The following is a 19,717-nucleotide window of genomic DNA, read 5'->3' as shown; positions in this document are numbered from 1 at the left end:
GGCATCCGCATAGCCCTTGAGGCCAAAGATTTTAGATATTTCACATGGCCTTAGGGTCAAATGACACTCAGTTCTTGGCTATCTAAACTTCCAAGCTGTGAATCGTAACTCAAGAGTTTAGGGGCCAATGGCAGAGGCCCAAATCCTGAATTGTTCTGTGATTGGATATCATGTATCGAATCAGAACACAGGGGCTCAGAATCCTTAGTCCAGTCTCAAGCTCAGGCAAACACAGACCACTAAATACATAACAGTAGAAATCGTTGCTAACAGCCATTGATAGCTTTCCCTGGTAGAAAGTAGCTTCCTATATGCCTCCCCTATAGCAAGAGGGGAGGGCCAGATAAAGTCCCCTTGCCCTGAGTTTTGACGTGAGGTGACACAAGGGGAGAGCTTTACCAGAGAGGCTCAGTTGTTGCTCACACCAGAAAGGAAGGGGGTATAAAGTACTTTGACTCCATCCTGGTTAGAACTGGTTCCATCCAGTGGATAGAACTAACATCGCTGGCCCCTTCCCCTTTTCCTCAGTTTGAAGTATGACACACACATACACCCGGTTAAAAAGTAATAGCTAGAACAGGAGGTAAATGGTAAATGAATAGAGTAGGTTAACTAAGGGTGAAGAAGACAAAATTAATATGACAACAGAGAGTACAGAATCCTCCAGGTTTTATAATTAAATCGGAACTCCCTCCCCACAGAGGTGTGCTAAGCACCTTCATTGTACAGCTTCCAAAGAATGTTGAAGACACACCTGTTTAACCTGGATTTTGACCCTTGTGGTGTACATTTTTAGGGCCTGCTAAAAACTGAACTCTTTTCAACATTGTGTTTTAATGCTGCAACCTGCCCTGTGAACTTAAGGTGAAAGGGGGGCAGGGTGATGAATAAATCACTAATGCATGGCTGGCATATCTACCAGCAGGGATGGTCAAATCCATCAATCACAGTGACATGTGACGGCTGATTAGATTATCTGTCTGGAAACTGTAGAAACGGCTCCCTTTCCTTTCCTAAAGAAGCTGCAGAACTGTGAGTTGAACCCCATAATAAACAGGATTTTTTTCCCTTTGCAAAGTAAGCTCAACAACTTTGAGCTGATCCTCAACAAACCGGGGCTTTTCCCCTTTGCAAAAGAAGCTGCACAACTGTGAGCTGACCCCCCCCCCCAAAAAATGGGGCTTTCCCCCTTTCTTCCTCTAAAAACTAGGTGCATCTTGTGGTCAGGTGCGTCTTATGGAGCGAAAAATACGGCAAATGCCCCTGCTTCTTTGTTTTCCTCTTTCTCTGATTTCCTCCATGCTAATAGTAAATAGCAAAACTTGAAAGCCTTGTTATCACTTCATTCACTTGCCAGATCAAGGTGGTGTGTGTGTGACCAGGAATCCTCCTGGTACTCCAGTTTATGATGTCCTTGCTCCGGCTACGCTTCCCCATATCACCCACTCCCAGCATTCCTGGTTCACTACTCTATTGCTTTCGGTATCACAGTGGAGCAGTCAATATGTACCATGCACAGCCAGCTTCTGCTCCGAGCTTGCTTTTGTTCCAGAGCTCAGCTTGGGAAAGGAAAGTTGCGTTTGATCTGAGCAGACCGAGGTTGCTTTCAAAGTGTCCTCAGCTGCTCTAAAAATGTCACATTTGTCTTTGCCCTAAAGTTCTAGTATTGAATTCCCTTCTCGCACAGCAATGACAAAAGCCAGACAGGAACATTAGCCAAACATGCGCTGCATATTTTCTGCAAGATTCACATTACAAAGCGCACGACAGCTTCTTGTAAGAGCACGAACTGAGCAACTGTAATTTGCGTTGGTAAACAAACACTGAAACCGCAGGAAAAAAGGAGGTCTCTAATTCCAGTTATCATGTAGACAAGGGGCCTGATTTATATCGGAGGGTGACATTTGGTTTCACCCAGCAGTGCTGAAAGGCTCTTCATCCATGCACTGTCCCTCTCATAGCTCTAATCAGAATACCTACGTACCAGACCCTAAAAAGAAAATTTGTAGGATTATTGTTGCAATAATCCTACAAATCAAGCACAGATCTAAGTGTATAGAAATTAGGAGGTGGGGAGGATTTATCTCCTAAATTCTGCCACATAGTTTATTTCCATTAAAAGGAATAAAACAGATTGAGCACAACTTCACCTGAGAGGGAATAATTCAGTCAGCAGTTAAATAAACTTTGTGAACCAAACCCCATGAAGTCCTTATAGGTAATGGCATAAATGCAACCGTGGATCAAGACTGCTTCAACTCACTGGCTAGACTGTAGCCAAAATCGTACAAGGCACAGAAGCTCTATCCACTGTCTGCTGGGAATGTGCCCCTTCTGGTTTCTGATAGTTCACCAGGTCCCTTTCAATCTTAATTCCATAAGGACTAGAAGCTTGGAGTGGCATTCAATAGAGGGCTCACCCAGACTTGCCCTTGCCCCACTGCTAAACATGGATAAACCTGACCACAATGACTAAACTTTGCCCCTCACCTTGAACAACCTTACATCTTGCCATTATTTGCTCTAGATTTGAAGTGCAAAGGTTTGCCTGGCTAGAAGCTACTTAAGGCAGTGTACTTGGATTTGCATGCATCCTTTTACCAATATGAAACTTCAAGAAACTCTCTCTGAGGTGCGCTCAGTTGTCCAGAGAAGCTGATATCATAGTTTCCAGCTTGGAATTTCCAGCAGAAATTCCCAAAGACCATGAAGGAGGCCTACGTAACAGATGTCAAAGAACTGGTCTTGTTTGTTTATTTCTCAGATGACCTGTCCGAAGACTTCAACTTAGTCAGCATTAACCACGTGAAAGGATGTCTTATGCAGTGAAGGGCTACTTTAAGTACATTGGCTTGGATCCTAAAATAGGTTAACTTAAAGGAAGTTCATTGTAGGAAACTTTCTTGTCCCCTTCTTTCCCTGTGCCCCAGACTCACATTGTTTAGGAAAGACCCTGACCCATGGAAGAGGCTTGTGGGGTGTCATTTTATTTACCTCTAAAAACAGCAGGATAATCACGGGCAGGACTAGGCAGCCCAACATGGTCTGATCCTGCTACATTTTGACACCTCTGCATTCCAGGTGGAGAGGTTTTTTGTGCATGTCCAGGTCAACAAGCTCAGCTGGAAAGCAGAGATGGGGACCTGTGGCTCTTCAGATGTACTAGACTACAACTCCCATCTTCCCTGACCACTGGCTGATGGGAACTGGAGTCCAACCACATCCGGAGAGCCCCAAGTTCCTCACCCCAACTGTAATGTATGCTTAGCTGTAAATTGAGGCTCTGTGGGTCCTGATTTGGCCAGGAACTGTGATACATGAAATGTAGGGTTTGTGATCCATTCCGGAAGCTGGATCGAAAGACCGCTGCATACAGCTATTCCATGAGGACAGAGCTCAAGCCATCTGCTGCCCATCTCAGCATCGCTCTGTGCTATGAAATGAGAAATGTAAACATGAAGTGGCAGCTTAAAAACTGTATTTCTGGAATTTAAAAACATCTCCTGGTGAGTCAGTGGCCCATCAAAGGCAGCCACAAAGTATGAGCAGAGTCTACCCAGGAATCTTAATGTTAGTGCTCAAACCTTTAATTTTTCACTGGTTTTGAAAGTTCAGGCTTCTATGGGAGCAGGTCCAATGAGCAGCAATGAAATGTGCATATAACAGTGCAATTTCTTAGCTTTCTACGTGGCCGTGTATTGAGTTCAAGACACATGACTGAGCCTAAGCACATGTAACTGAAAAGAAAAACGCATGCTGCTTCCTAGCTGACCCCTTCCCCATTTAACTCTTCACTGTTGTTTCCCGTGTCAAATTTTAGACCTGGCCACTTGTATTCAACAAAACACCGCACACACTGTAATAAGAATTCTAAGGTCCCTAATATAAAATAAATGTTCATAAATGTACAAGGCAAACACATACTTAAGCATATATACCATGTGTCTGAAATAGTACAGGAGAGCAATCCTGAAGCCATTTTGTCTCTCCCAAACTGACCTCAAATATTTCTCTGCAAGGAGGAAGGAAATGGGAAAGCCTCTCCATTGTCTTTTGCTCACCTGTCTTAAGGGCAATTTTGTGTATGAATAGGGTGAGCCTGTGACCTGGATTCAGGAAGTATTAACCATCACAAAAGAATGGCCAGGCTGCCCAGGTAAAGCAATCAGTGACCATTAACAGATATCCTTGCAAACAGGATTTCTGCTGTAGATTGCCCCCTTCTGTGATGTATGTATGATGTTTTTTTTTGGGGGGGGGGGTTGAGCTACAGAGTGGGCAATTTCAAAAGTCTATATAAGGGGCTTGTGCACTGTTGTTTGGGGTTCCTTCTGCCTCCTGCATATGGTGAGTTAGGACCCTGTTGCAACAGTTTAATAAAGACCAGGCTTACTAGCTGCTTTGCTTCTCAATATTATCTTGTTGGCCTCTTATTTTCTCCTACTGATAGGGAACCCACTTAAGGACTCTATAAGGGAAAAAGAGCAGGTTTTTTTTCTATAACAGTACACATATCTGGTCCCAGCAGCTTTTTCCAGGCTAGCACTGGGGCTCTTGAGCTGGAGCTGCTGGAACCCTGACCTCACTTGACCCTTTGCCCTCAAGAGGAGGATCTTACTCCTGAGGAGGCCTTGACTTCCAGTGATTCCTTGCCTACAGCCAGGCACATCTCCAGATGGGGCAGATTTCTGTTTGGCATTTCAGGTGCCATCACCCCTGCATCAAAGTCATGTCCTGATGGTATCTCCAATGGAAAATTGGAGGTTGCCCATTCTTACCTTTGACACAGTCTTATGTTGTGATGGGGGTGAGGGGAGACTTTCAGTGGCAGCCAAATCTGAAAACAGGACAAGTTATTCTATCCCCTTTGTGGATATATACCGACAATTTGCCAGGGTGGTTTTCCTCCCCCAATGACAGTAAATGCATTGCAAAATTCGAGATGCATATTCTCCTATCGCACAAATAAGCAAAAATAAAAAATCAAAAATCAAAGGGAACCAACAGAACTAGTCAGACAATCAATGTAGGGGAAGAAGCTACTTATAAAAGTCATTTATTGTTTACACTTCATCGAGGGTCCTGTCTGCCAGAACATGTTTTTAACGCCAACTTGCTATTTTCCTGTAAAAGCTCTTATGGTTTGTTGATATGGACTCTTGGTAATATTTTATACAACTGCAGATGACATAGATAAGAATCAGTTTGTTGATCTAATTCTTATTGATTGGAAAAAATAAATGATACCGTTTTGTACGGGGCGGGCATGGCCCCAATCAATGCTAAAAACATTTAAGGTCCCATTTAGGAGGAACATTTAAGCACATGCTAAACTGGTCCAGTGAAATCCAGCAAGGTTTTAAAAGTGGCTTGTACTGGATTGTACCTTGAAAATGTGCTGGATTCAACTAAGCCATTCTGCTAGTGGAAGCCAATGCCAGGACACCTGCTAGCATAGGTGCCAACTCCCTGGGGCCCGAGCACCCACAAAATTCCCCATGAAGGGGCTGGGTGTCCACTGATTTCCGTGCCAGGGTCATACATGCAGCATGGCACTCACAGCCCTAAGCACCCACGGTCACAGAGCCACGTTGGCACTCCTGCCTGCTAGCACAATAGGGCTCCCCCCCTCACCTCATCTGACCCCACCCCCAGTCTGCTCTAAAGAGTTGGGGAAAACAACACGATAGCATTCATGGGGAGGAGAGGGTAAATGTTTCCACTGAGCAAGCAGAAATACTTGCGCTGAAAGAACAATCTCCTTGGTGCTGCAGTGAATGCCACCTAGAGTCAATGGATTATGGGTATCCAATTGTTATCTTAAGTAACAACAACAACAACAACAACAACAACAACAACAACAACAACAACATATTATTTATACCCCGCCCATCTGGCTGAGTTTCCCCAGCCACTCTGGGCAGCTTCCAATCAAGTGTTAAAAACAATACAGCATCAAGTATTAAAAACTTTCCTAAACAGGGCTGCCTTCCGATATCTTTTAAAGAGAAGATAGCTGCCACTACCGAGAAGGCCTTCTGTCTGGTTCCCTGTAACCTCATTCTTGCAATGAGGGAACTGCCAGAAGGCCCTTGGCGGTGGATCTCAGTGTCCGGGCTGAATGATAATACAAAGCAGCTACATTTCCCAGAGTTCCCTGGGAAGAGGGATTGATTGTTAAAGCACCCTGGGAATTGTAGCTCTGTGAAGAGAATAGGGTTCGAAGAAGAAGAAGAAGAAGAAGAAGAAGAAGAAGAAGAAGAAGAAGAAGAAGAATAGTAGTAGTAGTAGTAGTAGTAGTAGTTTGGATTTGATATCCCACTTTATCACTACCCAAAGGAGTCTCAAAGCGGCTAACATTCTCCTTTCCCTTCCTCCCCCACAACAAACACTCTGTGAGGTGAGTGGGGCTGAGAGACTTCAGAGAAGTGTGACTAGCCCAAGGTCACCCAACAACTGCATGTGGAGGAGCGGAGACGCGAACCCGGTTCCCCAGATTACGAGACTACCGCTCTTAGCCACTACACCACACTGGCTCTCCTTACCCTGAGCTAACAGTTCCAAGGGTTCTTCTGGGGAAGCCATGGTTGTTTAAAGTGGTATAACACTGTTTGGGTTTTTTGGACAGAGCAGATGAGACCATACACATATGCTTATGCGTACTAAGACTCAATGAAATGCACACTGTGCCATTTCTCAGATTGCTGGTATGTTTTAATTTGCAGATAGGACCGTTACGCTTTGAACAAAAACAAACACTCTTGGGGGAGGCTGAAATCTCCCCACCTAGGATCCAGATATCCGTTTCCACTGGTAAGCTTACCAGGACACTTACACATAGCTGCAAATGACTGCAAGGAGGCGTGGGATGTTGTGGCACCAATCCAACACTGCCATTAGAAAAGGAATTTTTAACAAGATATCTCTGTCCTTACCAAAAACCGCACACACAGGGAAGCAACAACGAAGCAATTCAGCATTTCTTCCCAAATCCAATTGGCATGATGGGAGTGATTTATTGAATTAATGTATCACTTACCCAAAATCAACTTACAGTTCAAAACAAAACAATTAGGGATGGAGGAGAAATTAATTTGTGCATTGGGAGAAGTGGGCAGAATTGCAGATGACTTTCCGTGCAGATTTCCAAAATAAAAAATAGCCAATGTATACCAAAACGTATACAGCATCTTAAAAAGTAGAGACATCACCTTGCCAACAAAGGTCTGTATACTTAAAACTATGGTTTTCCCAGTAGTGATGTATGGAAGTGAGAGCTGGACCATAAAGAAGGCTGAACGCCGAAGAATTGATACTTTTGAATTATGGTGCTGGAGGAGACTCTTGAGAGTCCCATGGACTGCAAGAAGATCAAACCTATCCATTCTGAAGGAAATCAGCCCTGAGTGCTCACTGGAAGGACAGATCCTGAAGCTGAGGCTCCAATACTTTGGCCACCTCATGAGAAGAGAAGACTTACTGGAAAAGACCCTGATGTTGGGAAAGATGGAGGGCACAAGGAGAAGGGGACGACAGAGGACGAGATGGTTGGACAGTGTTCTCGAAGCTACCAGCATGAGTTTGACCAAACTGCAGGAGGCAGTGGAAGACAGAAGTGCCTGGTGTGCTCTGGTCCATGGGGTCAGGAATAGTCAGACACGACTAAACGACTAAACAACAACAACAACATACCAAAATGGGGCAAACTGAATTTAGGATGAGAGAGAGGGAGGGAGGGGGAGAGAGAGAAAGAGAGAGAGAGAGAGAGAGAGAGAGAGAGAGAGAGAGAGAGAGAGAGACACCAAAATTACAGATTCATTCATCTTTAAATCAGCCCATACTGATACAGGACTCTGTGTGCCAGAATTGCACACATGGGTTGCACAATGTTGTGGGGAAACCGCTTCTGCAGTGCAACAATGGCAAATGTTCATGAGCCGGTCTAACTGGGATTTTTTTTCTCTTTCCCAATAAAATGCCTTCTAAACCAACAAAAAGTTGCTTGTTTAATGGAGAAATGGTTCTATGTTATCTAGAAACTGTCCTACCATTATGTTAAGTAAGACCGGAGGTGTGGGTTTATCACCTGCATACTTAGCAATTGGGCAAGTTAAAAATTACCCAGAGAATATCTGAGATGCCTCCAATTATTAACACAGTTTCAAGCACAAAACTATCTTATCTGTTTAAATCAGGGGTTGTGCTAATTGTGAAAGGCTACAGGATGTAGCAGACACAGTAGATCTGGGGGCACAGAGCTACTTCCCAAGTACGGGCGCAAAGTTTGCTGGTCTGCACATTGACAACGGGGTTTCATTCAACATGAAGTTCAGGTTGAGCCCAAATTTCTCAAATGTCTCAAGATACTCTTGTGGTAGGCCTGTACAAAGGGAAGCACATTTTGGGAGGAGGGGAAGCACATTTTGGGAGAAATCAAAGTAATAGCAGGGGAAAATGTTATCCAGAGTTGGCCTTAAAGGTAAAGGGAACCCTGACCATTAGGTCCAGTCGTGACCGACTCTGGGGTTGCGGCACTCATCTCACTTTATTGACCAAGGGAGCCGGTGTACAGCTTCCGGGTCATGTGGCCAGCATGACTAAGCCACTTCTGGTGAGCCAGAGCAGCACACGGAAATGCCGTTTTCCTTCCCGCCAGAGTGGTACCTATTTATCTACTTGCACTTTGACATGGTTTCGAACTGCTAGGTTGGCGGGAACAGGGACCAAGCAATGGGAGATCACCCCATCACGGGGATTTGAACCGCTGACCTTCTGATCGGCAAGTCCTAGGCTCTGTGGTTTAACCCACAGTGCCACCTGCGTCCCTACACATATAGTATGTACTTTTCAGCATTTACACATTTCTGTTGTTGTATTTCTTAGCCAGCCTGCACCATGAGTTCTCAGAGCAGGTTACAGTAATTTTTAAAATGCAATATTAAAATCAGTTAAAACAAATTACAGTCAAGAGAACATGGTGAGTATTGTTGTTGTTGCTGTTGTTGTTGTTGTTGTTATCATTATTATTATTATTTCATTTCATTTCATCTTCAGAGTCAATTTATCCTCTTTAGGTCTGACTTTCTCAGTTTCCCGTCGGATGTAAAAGTTGTGCTGAAATGAATGGCTTCATATTTCCTCAAGAGAAGGCAGCATTCTGCTGATCTAGTAAATGATATTAAATGTAAAATGAGCCATTGATAGCAGAGCTAATGACTGCCTAAACTGAGTGTTAATTGCTAATGCATCGTCTGTATGCTCTTGGTTTGTGTCAGATTACACAAATTAACTGTGTTTCCAGGACCAGATGTTGAAGCATCATCTTTAAAACAAACTAATTGGCTTTTAGGATCTGTCTGAATTGCAATAAAGAGATGGGGAAGATGGCAAGAAGGACTGGCAATGACTCGGGGTGGGAAAGAACACAATTGCCTTTTTTCTAAAGTAAAGCTCTCTAATTTCAGTTCCATTTATCTTTTTGCACAATGGGGTTTTGAAGAATGAAAGCTGTGTTTCTGTTGGTCCCAGACCTTGAAAATCCTAATTAGTCCCTCCCACCCACAACTCTATTATCCTTAGACTTGTTCACATATTCTACTGAACACAGGTACAAGCTGTCTCTACACACACACAAGTGATTGTGTGGAAGTGTATATACTGCAGCTCAATGTCAGGAGTGGGTCAGCGATAAATCACATGGAGTAAGTGAAATTAACTCTTTATTCGAAGAAACAGGCTGCTCAGTAGTGCCAGGCCTAGTGAGCACAGCAACTCTTCCTGATAGGTCTTGCCTTCTCATAGCTGCCTAAGCCTCCTCTCCCGAGTCTCTCCTAGGCAATCTGAGACACTGACGGCACAGCTGTCTCTGCTCCACCCTCTTCATGCCTCTTTGGGTCCTGGGAGACCAGGGGAAAAGGGAGCTTGTCACTACATAAGGTGAGGACTCCCTACCTCATCTTCAGCAGCCTGCCTCATCTCTGCCTCTTGGCCCCCCTCTTCTCCAACCTCCTCTTCTGCCTCTCAGCCTGAACTGATCACTGCCCCAGCCTCTTCCTGCTCACTAAACCCTGTTGCCCCTTTAGCTTCTGAGAACTCCTCCTCCCATTCTGCTCTCTCTTCTCCCTCTGACCAGTCATCGTCGTTCTACTACCAATCCCCAGTCTCTGAGCCTTCATCACTTGGGGGTTCCCCAGCTGGTGCCTCCCACCATTCCTGTGTCCAGCCAGTCCATGGCACTCAACTATTGTGTACACAGTTTGTATACTCATTGAACATTACATGTGAATAACTGTATGAGTGTATAGCCCAGCTGTTGGTGCTCACTTGTGTACAGTGGAGGAGGAGGATAAACCAGCTACAGTCGTATCTTGGAAGTCAAATGGAATCCATTCTGGAAGTCTGTCCAACTTCCAGAATGTTTGGAAACCAAAGAGTGGCTTCCCGTTGAACGTTTGGGTTCCAAAGAACGTCCACAAACCAGAACACTCACTTCCAGGTTTGTGGCATTCAGGAGCCGAAACGTCAGAGTACCAAGGCATTCGGAATCCAATGTATGATTGTACTTGGAGAAGCAAATGGAAATACAGTGGTACCTCGGGTTAAGTACTTAATTTGTTCCGGAGGTCCATTCTTAACCTGAAACTGTTCTTAACTTGAGGAACCACTTTAGCTAATGGGGCCTGCTGCTGCTGCCGCGCTGTCAGAACACGATTTCTGTTCTCATCCTAAAGCAAAGTTCTTAAACCGAGGTACTATTTCTGGGTTAGTGGAGTCTGTAACCTGAAGCATATGTAACCTGAAGCGTATGTAACCCAAAGTACCACTGTACTTTCTTCAGCAGAAAACCACAGCCTCCCATTTCAGTTCATAAGGAGTGATCCCATCCAAGCGCTTTCCGTTCCTGGATTCCTCTGGGAAAGAATTAAGTGCATGGATGTCAGCCAACCACAGTGGACATGCCATGCAGTTGGGAAAGTGGTGAGGAAAGTGGTGCTGTGAGTTGCTGGCAAACATGCAGAAAATGCTGGATACAATGCAAGAACAGATAAGCTGGTGGGAGAGGCAGAGCTGTCAAGCAATGGAAAGGTGAAGGCCTGAAATGAAGATGATAAATCAAGAGGACTCCATGGGAAGGACAGGAATGTTGCATTCTTCAGCATTTGAGCAAGGAGACTGCTACTTTGACAGCCATACATGAGTGATCATCGGGTGGGGAAAAGTATATTATGACTATGACATCCTTGAATTGTTGAAAGGGGAGATGCCTAGCTTTCTCACACAAGAGAGAACATGTTTTAACCTTTTTCACCTTGAAAAATAACACTGTGTTGATTTTTAGCAATCACAAATTAGATTCATCTGAAAATCTGCAATTCTAGAACTGAGAGAATAGTAACACTGTGGGTCATTAAACTGTAAAGCCTGTTTTGTCTCAGTTTTTAGCTTTGTATTCTTTAATAAACTAATGCCGCAATCCTATGCATGTTTTCTCAGAAGTAAGGTCCAGCACCAAGAGCCTTCTGGCGGTTCCCTCACTGTAAGAAGTGAAGTTACAGGGAACCAGGCAGAGGGCCTTATTGGTAGTGGCACCCAACCTGTGAAACACCCTCCCATCAGATGTCAAGGCAATGAGCAACTATTTTACTTTTAAAAGACATCTGAAGGCAGCCCTGTTTAGGGAAGTTTTTAATGTTTAATTAAAACATTAAATTAATTAATATTCGGTGGCTGGGGTATAAATAATAAATTATTATTATTACTACTACTACTACTACTCCTAGGTAAGCATGAGTATGATCGCATGCTAACAGTGCAATCTTACACATGTCTGCTCAGAAGCAAGACCTGCCGACTAGGTAATGGGACTTACGGTACTCCCAGGCAAGTGTATATAGGATTGCAGCTCCAATGTGTTATTCTTAATGGATTTCATATTTTAAGCCACTCTGGGTGTCTTCGGATGGAAAGATGGGATGTAAATTTGATTGCATGAATAAATTAATAAACAGGTTAATGTGTAAGACTTGGATGTGTTGGAGTTTGGTAAATGGATCGCAGTGGCACGCAGAAAGAAATAGTTTGGCAAGGCTGATGGTTGAAAGGATAAGGAAATTTTTAGATTTATTACTCATATCGAAAAAGGCCATTCTAAGTACAGGTTTTACACGGGGCCGAGGTAGAGCCAAGAAGTTAAGACCGGCACATGTTGACTCATGCTTTAACTGACTTGCATTAACTAAGTAAAAGCCTGGAAGAAATCTACTCTACCAATGAACAGTTACCAAAAGGGAATGAACAAGTGAGGATGAAGAACAAGTTGCCTTTCTGTCTATCCCCCACCCTCACACCCGGTTGAAGTAACTTATTACAAGAGTTGATGCTTAACTCAAAATAGGCTGAGGAGGACCTGAGTTTAAGTCTCTACTATGCAGTGTTGATTTCAGCCAGAGCATGCTGCAGCGCAGTTCTGGCACCTCTCAGTTGGGCGCCATTGCGGGCCAGCACTCCCCCTGCCCGCTTCTTGACTTTACATACCTCTGAGAAGCCCAAAACAAATATTTCATGTCAAAACAGAAGCTGGCCAGCATGTACGAGTCTACGCTTTTCTTTAGAACTATAACTCCACTAGCTCCTAGCTGTGATGGGTGGGGCAATTCATATTTCCTTTTCTTCAATCCATCTCCCCTGTAGTGGTGGCGGGCTTTAAGTTTTTCAGCCAGGCCCCCTCAAAAATGGTGTGCCTGGGGCCACGGCACCCTATTACCCCTATGTGACAGCCCTGCCTATAGAAATAATGGGGGTGGCTGGATGCAAACAGGCAAGTAAGAGAAATGTCAGGCAACCTTTTCTGTTGTACTGTAAACATCAGGCTTGGAATGTATTCCTAGCATTTATTGCTACTGTGATTCATTTTGAGAACATCAGGCAAAGAGCAGGGTGGACTTTGGTTTTTAAATCTCAGCGCTGCCCATATTTGGAGCCCTGCCCCCTTTCTGTTCTGCTCAATTCACTACGTCCAACTTCCAAGAGACTGCAATCTACTCCCACTATTAAAAATCTGGCAGTGATGTACCCATTGGATTGACCAGAGTTGCTGAGCTTTTGGGGGAGAAGCTTTATCAAAGTTGCTAAGCTTTTTGGGGGGGAGGATCAGCCAGAGTTGTGGAGCTTTTTTTGTGAGGGGGGATAATCAACCAGGGTCCTGCAACTGACCACGATCAACCAGGAACACCCCGCGACCGGTAGATCACGATCAACCAGTTAGACATCCCTGCACTACGTCATAGTTGCAATGCCCTACGATGCCCCCTAGGCTGTGCTGCCATAAATCCGCCTCTGCAAAGAGCAGCTTGCAGGGTCACCAGATAAAGAGGGGGTGGGGAAGAAACAATCCCTCTGAGATCTTGAAACTGGGTGGACTAGACATTAATAAGAAAGCACATAAAATAAAACTTCAGTGGATGTTATTGGCCCAGAGATGGAAAGAAGACAAAGTCCCGACCAGAGAAAAATGGAAGATTAAGTTGGCAGATTATGCCAAAATGGCAAAAATGACCGGAAGAATCTGAAATCAGGAAGACCAAAATTTTATAAATTACCTTAAAAACCATTGTTAACAGTTAAAATCATGAGTAGGATTGGAATAACACTTGTAGTTTAACGCTGAATTTTGGATATAATGCAGATGTAAAAGATTTGGATTATTATAAAAGATGCAGGAAGAAATTATTATCGGACCCACAAAGGGGAGGTGGGAAGTCCAGGAGATTCTTGGGAATCTTGTTTCTGTGTTTTAGGTTGGATATGTGATTGTAAAATTCTAAATTGAAAAACCAAATAAGTAAATTTATTTTAAAAATATAATAAAACAAAACTTCAAGAGAAGTTCTTCTCTGCTCCCCCAACTCCGCCTGGTTTCTAATTAAGGAGCTTGTTGCCGTTTCCTTGAACATGCACATTTATTTCCAAAGGAAATTGTTTTACTTAGTAGGGAAGGAAATTATGGGGGGTGGGGCAGGGAACTGGAATGCTCCTTTTAATCACACTGGGCAATCGTATCACAATCTTTGGCAGAATAAGGTGACATCTGATGTACAATTTGTTCCCGGTCCTTGAAAAAAATGTTCACTTCAGTGCTAGAATCCCCTGGAGGTAAGAGCAATCTTGCATAGGTTCCTTCTGGGCCCAGCCTGACAACACTTGTTGTTTCCAATACTTCTGCACCCCCTTGGGCAAAAGCTGTTTCCTTGTGAATGAAACACAACACATGCAGTCCATCCAGCACAGGATTTGCTGAGCTGTAAACCTCCAGAATCGTAAGTCTGGCTTCAAATTGTCCTTCAACCACCGATAACATTGTGAAGAATTCATTTTAATGTCTCATTGCCAGGATTTCGTCACCATTCATTTTTCTTTTCTGTGTGGGATGCCCTAATTGTATTAGAATATAACTTTGAAAATTTTTGTTACTTGCAGTGCTGTTCAGATGTAGACTCCGGAATATATGTTTTCAATATCACTCGTGCATCTTCTTTCGTTACTGCCAGTCATTGGGAAACGTTTAAGGTTGAAAACGGATGCTTGAGTTTTAACATTTAAATGGATGATAAAATATTAAAGTGAAAAAGAATTTGAGGAAACTCTAGCCACTGCTTTTGCTTTTCCAGGGATTAGACGGCAATTCTAATAAAGGAGACAGTTCTAAAGTAGTTGGGACGATGTTCCAGGGGCTATAGGATTTTACAAATCTCCTGAGAGGGCCTTTGGCACAGTGCCTGCCAGTGGCTCCCCTCCTAAATTTACTCTTTCCCTGCTCCTTTCCAACACAGATTCATAGAATCATAGAACTGTAGAGTTGGAAGGGACCTCGAGGGTCATCTAGTCCAACCCCAGAATTTCATCTAGAGCACCCAGGAGGAATGAAGTCACATAAGGCCATTGCTCTCATTAACGTGATTGCAGCTCTTCTTGTTGCAAAAAGCAAAAGTACAGGCAAGAGCTGAGAAAGAACAAGGCCATAGATTTTGTTTAAAAACAAAAAAACACCCTGCAGCTCCATTATTATTATTTTTTGGAAGGTTGAGATTTTGAAAAAGGGTTCTTGACCAGCTCAAGATGTTCCAGGTTTAACCGTTTTATGACTCCCACCCCCAGCCCAATGACATCCCACCAGAACTTTCTCCTGTGAAAGCCCTATGGAAATGAAAATATTCGTGTGGTTTTGCATCTCCTAGTCATTTATCTGGGTCTTGGGCAGAAAGACTTTTGAGCAAACCAGGCCCTTTGTGTCTTGAAAACGCTAACAGGAAACACAGAAGTGAGTTTGTGACAGGAGTGTTGCTGAAGAATAGGCCTCCCATATCCTTCGTTATCGCGCGGAAAGGAGGTACCAAGTAAAAATTGCGGAAATGGGAAACAATTACTTACAGTGGGGAGGTGGGGAGTCCCACACTCTGTGAAGGCATCCGCTCCCCCCCCCATCCCCTCTTTAAATAAATCTTGAAATCCACATGCCTTTAAAAGCCAGGACAAAATGTCTCTGAGGAATTCTTGCAATGCCAAGTACCCTGTGTTTCTCGCTTTCCTTTGAAATGACTGTACAATGGAGAAGGTTCCTCTGAGTTACCACAGCAAAGTTTGGACCATCCAGATGTCATTGGGGACTCCCATCAGCCCCAGCTAGCATATGGTTACCAGATGTCCCCATTTCCCGGGGACAGACACCAGATTTACAAATCTGTCCCCAGACAAAATCCGTCCCTGGGATGTCCCTGGATTTCATTTAATGTCCCCGGATTCATATTTTAAGTGTTTATTAGATTTATTAGTAAGCAATGAATGTTGCGTGATTGGTTCAACGGCACAAGACACATCATATGGGGACTTCCGGCAAGGCAAAATGGCAGGGGCTACAGCAGCGAGCGGCTCCTGAAGCCAGCCAGAGCCAACTGCGCTACCAGGCTGGCTCTGGGCTGCTGAGACTGTCACTGCCGCCGCCACTGCCAAGGGGGAACTGGGGACGCCCGGAGCATCAGCTGGGGAAACCACTGACATACACACCATGACCCAAATCAAACTGGGAGTGAGAGTGCCCGGCCACCCACCCAGCGGCACTCCAGGAAAACCCTGGAGCTGACGCAGGGAGAAGGAGGAGAGGAGAAGAAGAAGGAAGAGAAAGAGAAAGAAAGAGGTAGGAGAAAAAAGAGGGGAGCCTTGACCTTGTCGCTCCGCTGTCACTGAAGAAGAGGTAGGAGAGCACTGGGAGGGCAAGGACACATGGCCGAGCCCAGGTCCAACCCGAGCCTACTCCATGGCGGCTAGCACTCCAAGAGAGCAGGCTGGGGCCCAGAGGAAGGCTGCACGACAGAGGAGACCACAGAAGAGAAGATATTACTTCTTAATATATATTTTTAAATAATTTTTTAAAAATAACTTTTTTTTCTCTTTACAAAAAGAAAGTGTCCCCGGATTCTTTGAAAAAAATCTGGTAACCTTAAGCTAGCATGGCCAGTGGTTTGCGATGATGGGAGTTGTAGTCCAGGCATATGTGGAGGACCACATGTTCCCCACCCCTGTAGCAGAGCAACCAATCTTCAGCCAGCAAGAAGTATTGATGGCCACCGATTTGGGTGGCCTTTAAAGTGGATTAGACAAAATCATGGAGGCTCTTGAAGGCTACTAGCTATGTTCTGCCTCCACTATCTAAGGAAGTATGGCTCTGGCTGCCAGTTTCTGGGAATCGCACGTGGGGGAGAGTGCTGTTGAGCTCAAGTCCTGCTTTCGCGATTCTCACGAGAGTCTGGTTATAGCCACTGTGAGGACAGGCTCCAGCAGGACAGGCTCCGTCCCTACGTTCTTTTCTGGCCCAGGAGGACTCACCTTTAACACTGGTCTTTAACCCATTTTAATGCTTTGATCTCACTGCTTTCTTTGGATGTCACGGTGGCTCAATTTGGGAATGAACCTAGGCAAGCTCCCCTCCTTCACCCTGGGCTTTTCTTTCCATTTTTTGATTAACCACACTTCAGGTTTAAAAATAAAATAAAATAGTCACATTATAGGGCTGCCTTTAGATGTCTTCTAAATGTCAGGTAGTTGTTTATCTCTTTGACATCTGATGGGAGAGTGTTCCACAGGGCGGGCGCCACCACTGAGAAGGCCCTCTGCCTGGTTCCCTGTAGCTTTGTTTCTTGCAATGAGGGAACCACCAGAAGGCCCTCGGAGCTGGACCCCAGTGTCCGGGCAGAACGATGGGGGTGGAGACGCTCCTTCAAGTATACTGGACCGAGGCTATTTAGGGCTTTAAATTTTGAATTGTGCTCAGAAACGTACTGGGAGCCAATGTTGGTCTTTCAAGACCGGTGTTATGTGGTCTCGGCGTCTGCCTCCAGTCACCAGTCTAGCTGCTGCATTCTGGATTAGTTGTAGTTTCTGGGTCACCTTCAAAGGTAGCCCCACGTATCGCTTTGTTCTGCAGCAGCAGCAGCCCAGCATGTCTGTCTTTCTTTGAGAGCCAGTGTGGTGTAATGGTTAGAGTGTTGGACTCTGATGCAAGGAGACCCGGGTTCAAATCCCCACTCAGCCATGAGTCCACATGAGTGGATGACTTTAGATCAGTGAGTCTCTCCCAGCATAACCTACTTCAGAGGGTTGTTGAGATGATTAAATCAGGAGAGGAGAGCCCTGTAATGCCACAGTGGAATATCAATGTAATAAACAGTAAATATATTATTTTGGCTCTTTTCTTCTAACATCGACAGTACATCATCTTGGCAGGAAGTGCGGCAGTTGTGATGGGAGAGGTTGGACGATGCAAAGGGGAGAATAAAGGGAGAGCTTATTTGTTGCAGATCAGGAGGAGCAGGACGTAAGTGATAAGAAGAAACCCTTTTATTTGCCCGTTCTTGGTTCAGCACCAGAAGCCCATTAATACCATTATCGCAGCAATGTGTGTTGCAAACCAGACTTCTGATACACTGAGAAGGGACACTTCTATCAGAGGGCAAATCTATTTACCCTTGGCTAATTCAGTCACAGTCTGAGGGTTCTATTGTACTTATTACAATTCTATCCCACCTATCTTCCAAGGAGTTCAAGGCAACATATATGGTTCTCCCCACACCCTTCTCCATTTTTATCTTTAAAAACGACCCTGTGAGGCAGATTAGGTAAGCTGAGTGATAGATAGTAGCTGGCTCATGGTCACCCAGTGATCAGCTGCGTGGGGATTTGATTTTAAAGTTTCAGGTCCTGTTTAATTTTCTTCCACCTATGAAAGTTCAAAAATAAGAAGAAAGGGCTGCAACCGAGTAAATACATTTTAATCAATTCATCATAAGAGGTTTAATGGATTGAATCTATAAAATTTCACCTGGTTAAAATCTTATTTCTCAAAAATATTTCTATTTCTATGCAAACATGTGCCATTGCAGGCTATAAGATGGGTCCCACCACATGCAGTTTTGATTAGGTCATGTATTAAAATTATATTTCTTATTTTTAAAAAATCCACTGCCTGATTAACCAGGGCACCCCCCCCCCCAATGACCAACAGTGCTCTCCTGTGCATATTTACTGGGAAGTAAACCCTACTGTGTTCAACAAAGCTTACTCCTGCTTTAATTGATTAAGCTAACTGACTGAACATTTCAGCTCTAAGAAAAACACAGAGCACATTTAAACAGCACATTTCTTTTCTTTCTTTCTTTAAAAAATATTTTTATTAGGGATTCCAACATAACGTAAATAGCACATTTCAAGTATTCCTAACAGGAATATATGAAGCTGCTTAGGGGCCCCTCCGGATGAGCTATTTATTGAGAATACATCCTGATTTGCTTGCACGAGGTTTATGTGGAGCTTAGATTACACCCAATCTTTATTGAGCATTTCTCCTGATTTCTTTATGGGGCTCTTGGATGACAATGAGCAGCCATCCTGGTCTGCGGAGGGGGTAGTATTTGCTCATCTTCGCATTAGTCATTCATTCATCCCACTTTCAGTGCTCTCTCCATTGCTTTCCCAAACCACAGAAAGTATTAAAAAAGCGGTCGTGTTGTGCTTGGACGACGCAGAGCTGTAATATATTTTAATTGCCCCAAACCTACAGTTTTGATATGTGATTGAATCATTCCCACAAAATAGCGGCAGCCTGAAGGAGGCCTTAGACATTGATCCATCTAACATCAGCAACGATTATCTAGAGTTTCTCAGAGAGGGAAGACTTTCCCAGCCCTGTCCAGAGATGCCAGAAATTGAACCCGGTACCTTCTGCATGCGGGTGGCGCTGTGGATTAAACCACAGAGCCTAGGACTTTCCGATCAGAAGGTCGGTGGTTCGAATCCCTGCGACGGGGTGAGCTCCCGTTGCTCAGTCCCTGCTCCTGCCAACCTAGCAGTTCGAAAGCACGTCAAAGTGCAAGTAGATAAATAGGTACCACTCCGGCGGGAAGGTAAACAGCGTTTCCGTGTGCTGCTCTGGTTCGCCAGAAGTGGCTTAGTCATGCTGGCCACATGACTCGGAAAAACTGTCTGCGGAAGCAGACAAACGCTGGCTCCCTTGGCCAGTAAAGCGAGATGAGCACCGCAACCCCAGAGTCGGTCACGACTGGACCTAAGGGTGGGGGTTCCCTTTACCTTTACCTTACCTTCTGCATACAGGGCATGTGCCCTACCACTGAGCTGTATCCCTTACTCTCCTGCAAGAAAGCCCCACGGG

General features: G+C 44.5%; 1 protein-coding gene and 1 long non-coding RNA gene across 2 annotated transcripts in view; one reads left to right on the top strand and one right to left on the bottom strand.

The window, feature by feature from the left end:
• Positions 1–2,966: 2,966 nt before the first annotated feature.
• LOC309514331 lies at positions 2,967–12,534 on the bottom strand. Its single transcript, XR_014211932.1, has 2 exons — positions 12,425–12,534; positions 2,967–3,433 (listed from the first exon to the last, which is right to left on the bottom strand). It is a non-coding gene; the product is annotated as an uncharacterized lncRNA (long non-coding RNA).
• Positions 12,535–14,209: 1,675 nt separating this feature from the next.
• The window catches only part of LOC309542859 (leukemia inhibitory factor receptor-like), a 92,398-nt gene continuing 86,890 nt past the window's right edge, over positions 14,210–19,717 (top strand). Inside the window, exon 1 of the mRNA XM_082241828.1 lies at positions 14,210–14,315. The gene's annotated coding sequence lies outside the window, so the exon portion shown is untranslated. The remainder of the gene's footprint in view (positions 14,316–19,717) is intronic.

This window comes from Podarcis vaucheri (genome assembly GCF_965113315.1).
Source record: "Podarcis vaucheri genome assembly, chromosome: 11".
Classification (NCBI taxonomy): Eukaryota; Metazoa; Chordata; class Lepidosauria; order Squamata; family Lacertidae; genus Podarcis; species Podarcis vaucheri.
Note: the sequence above shows the minus strand (reverse complement) of the source record. Positions and strands in the feature narration are given on the sequence as shown.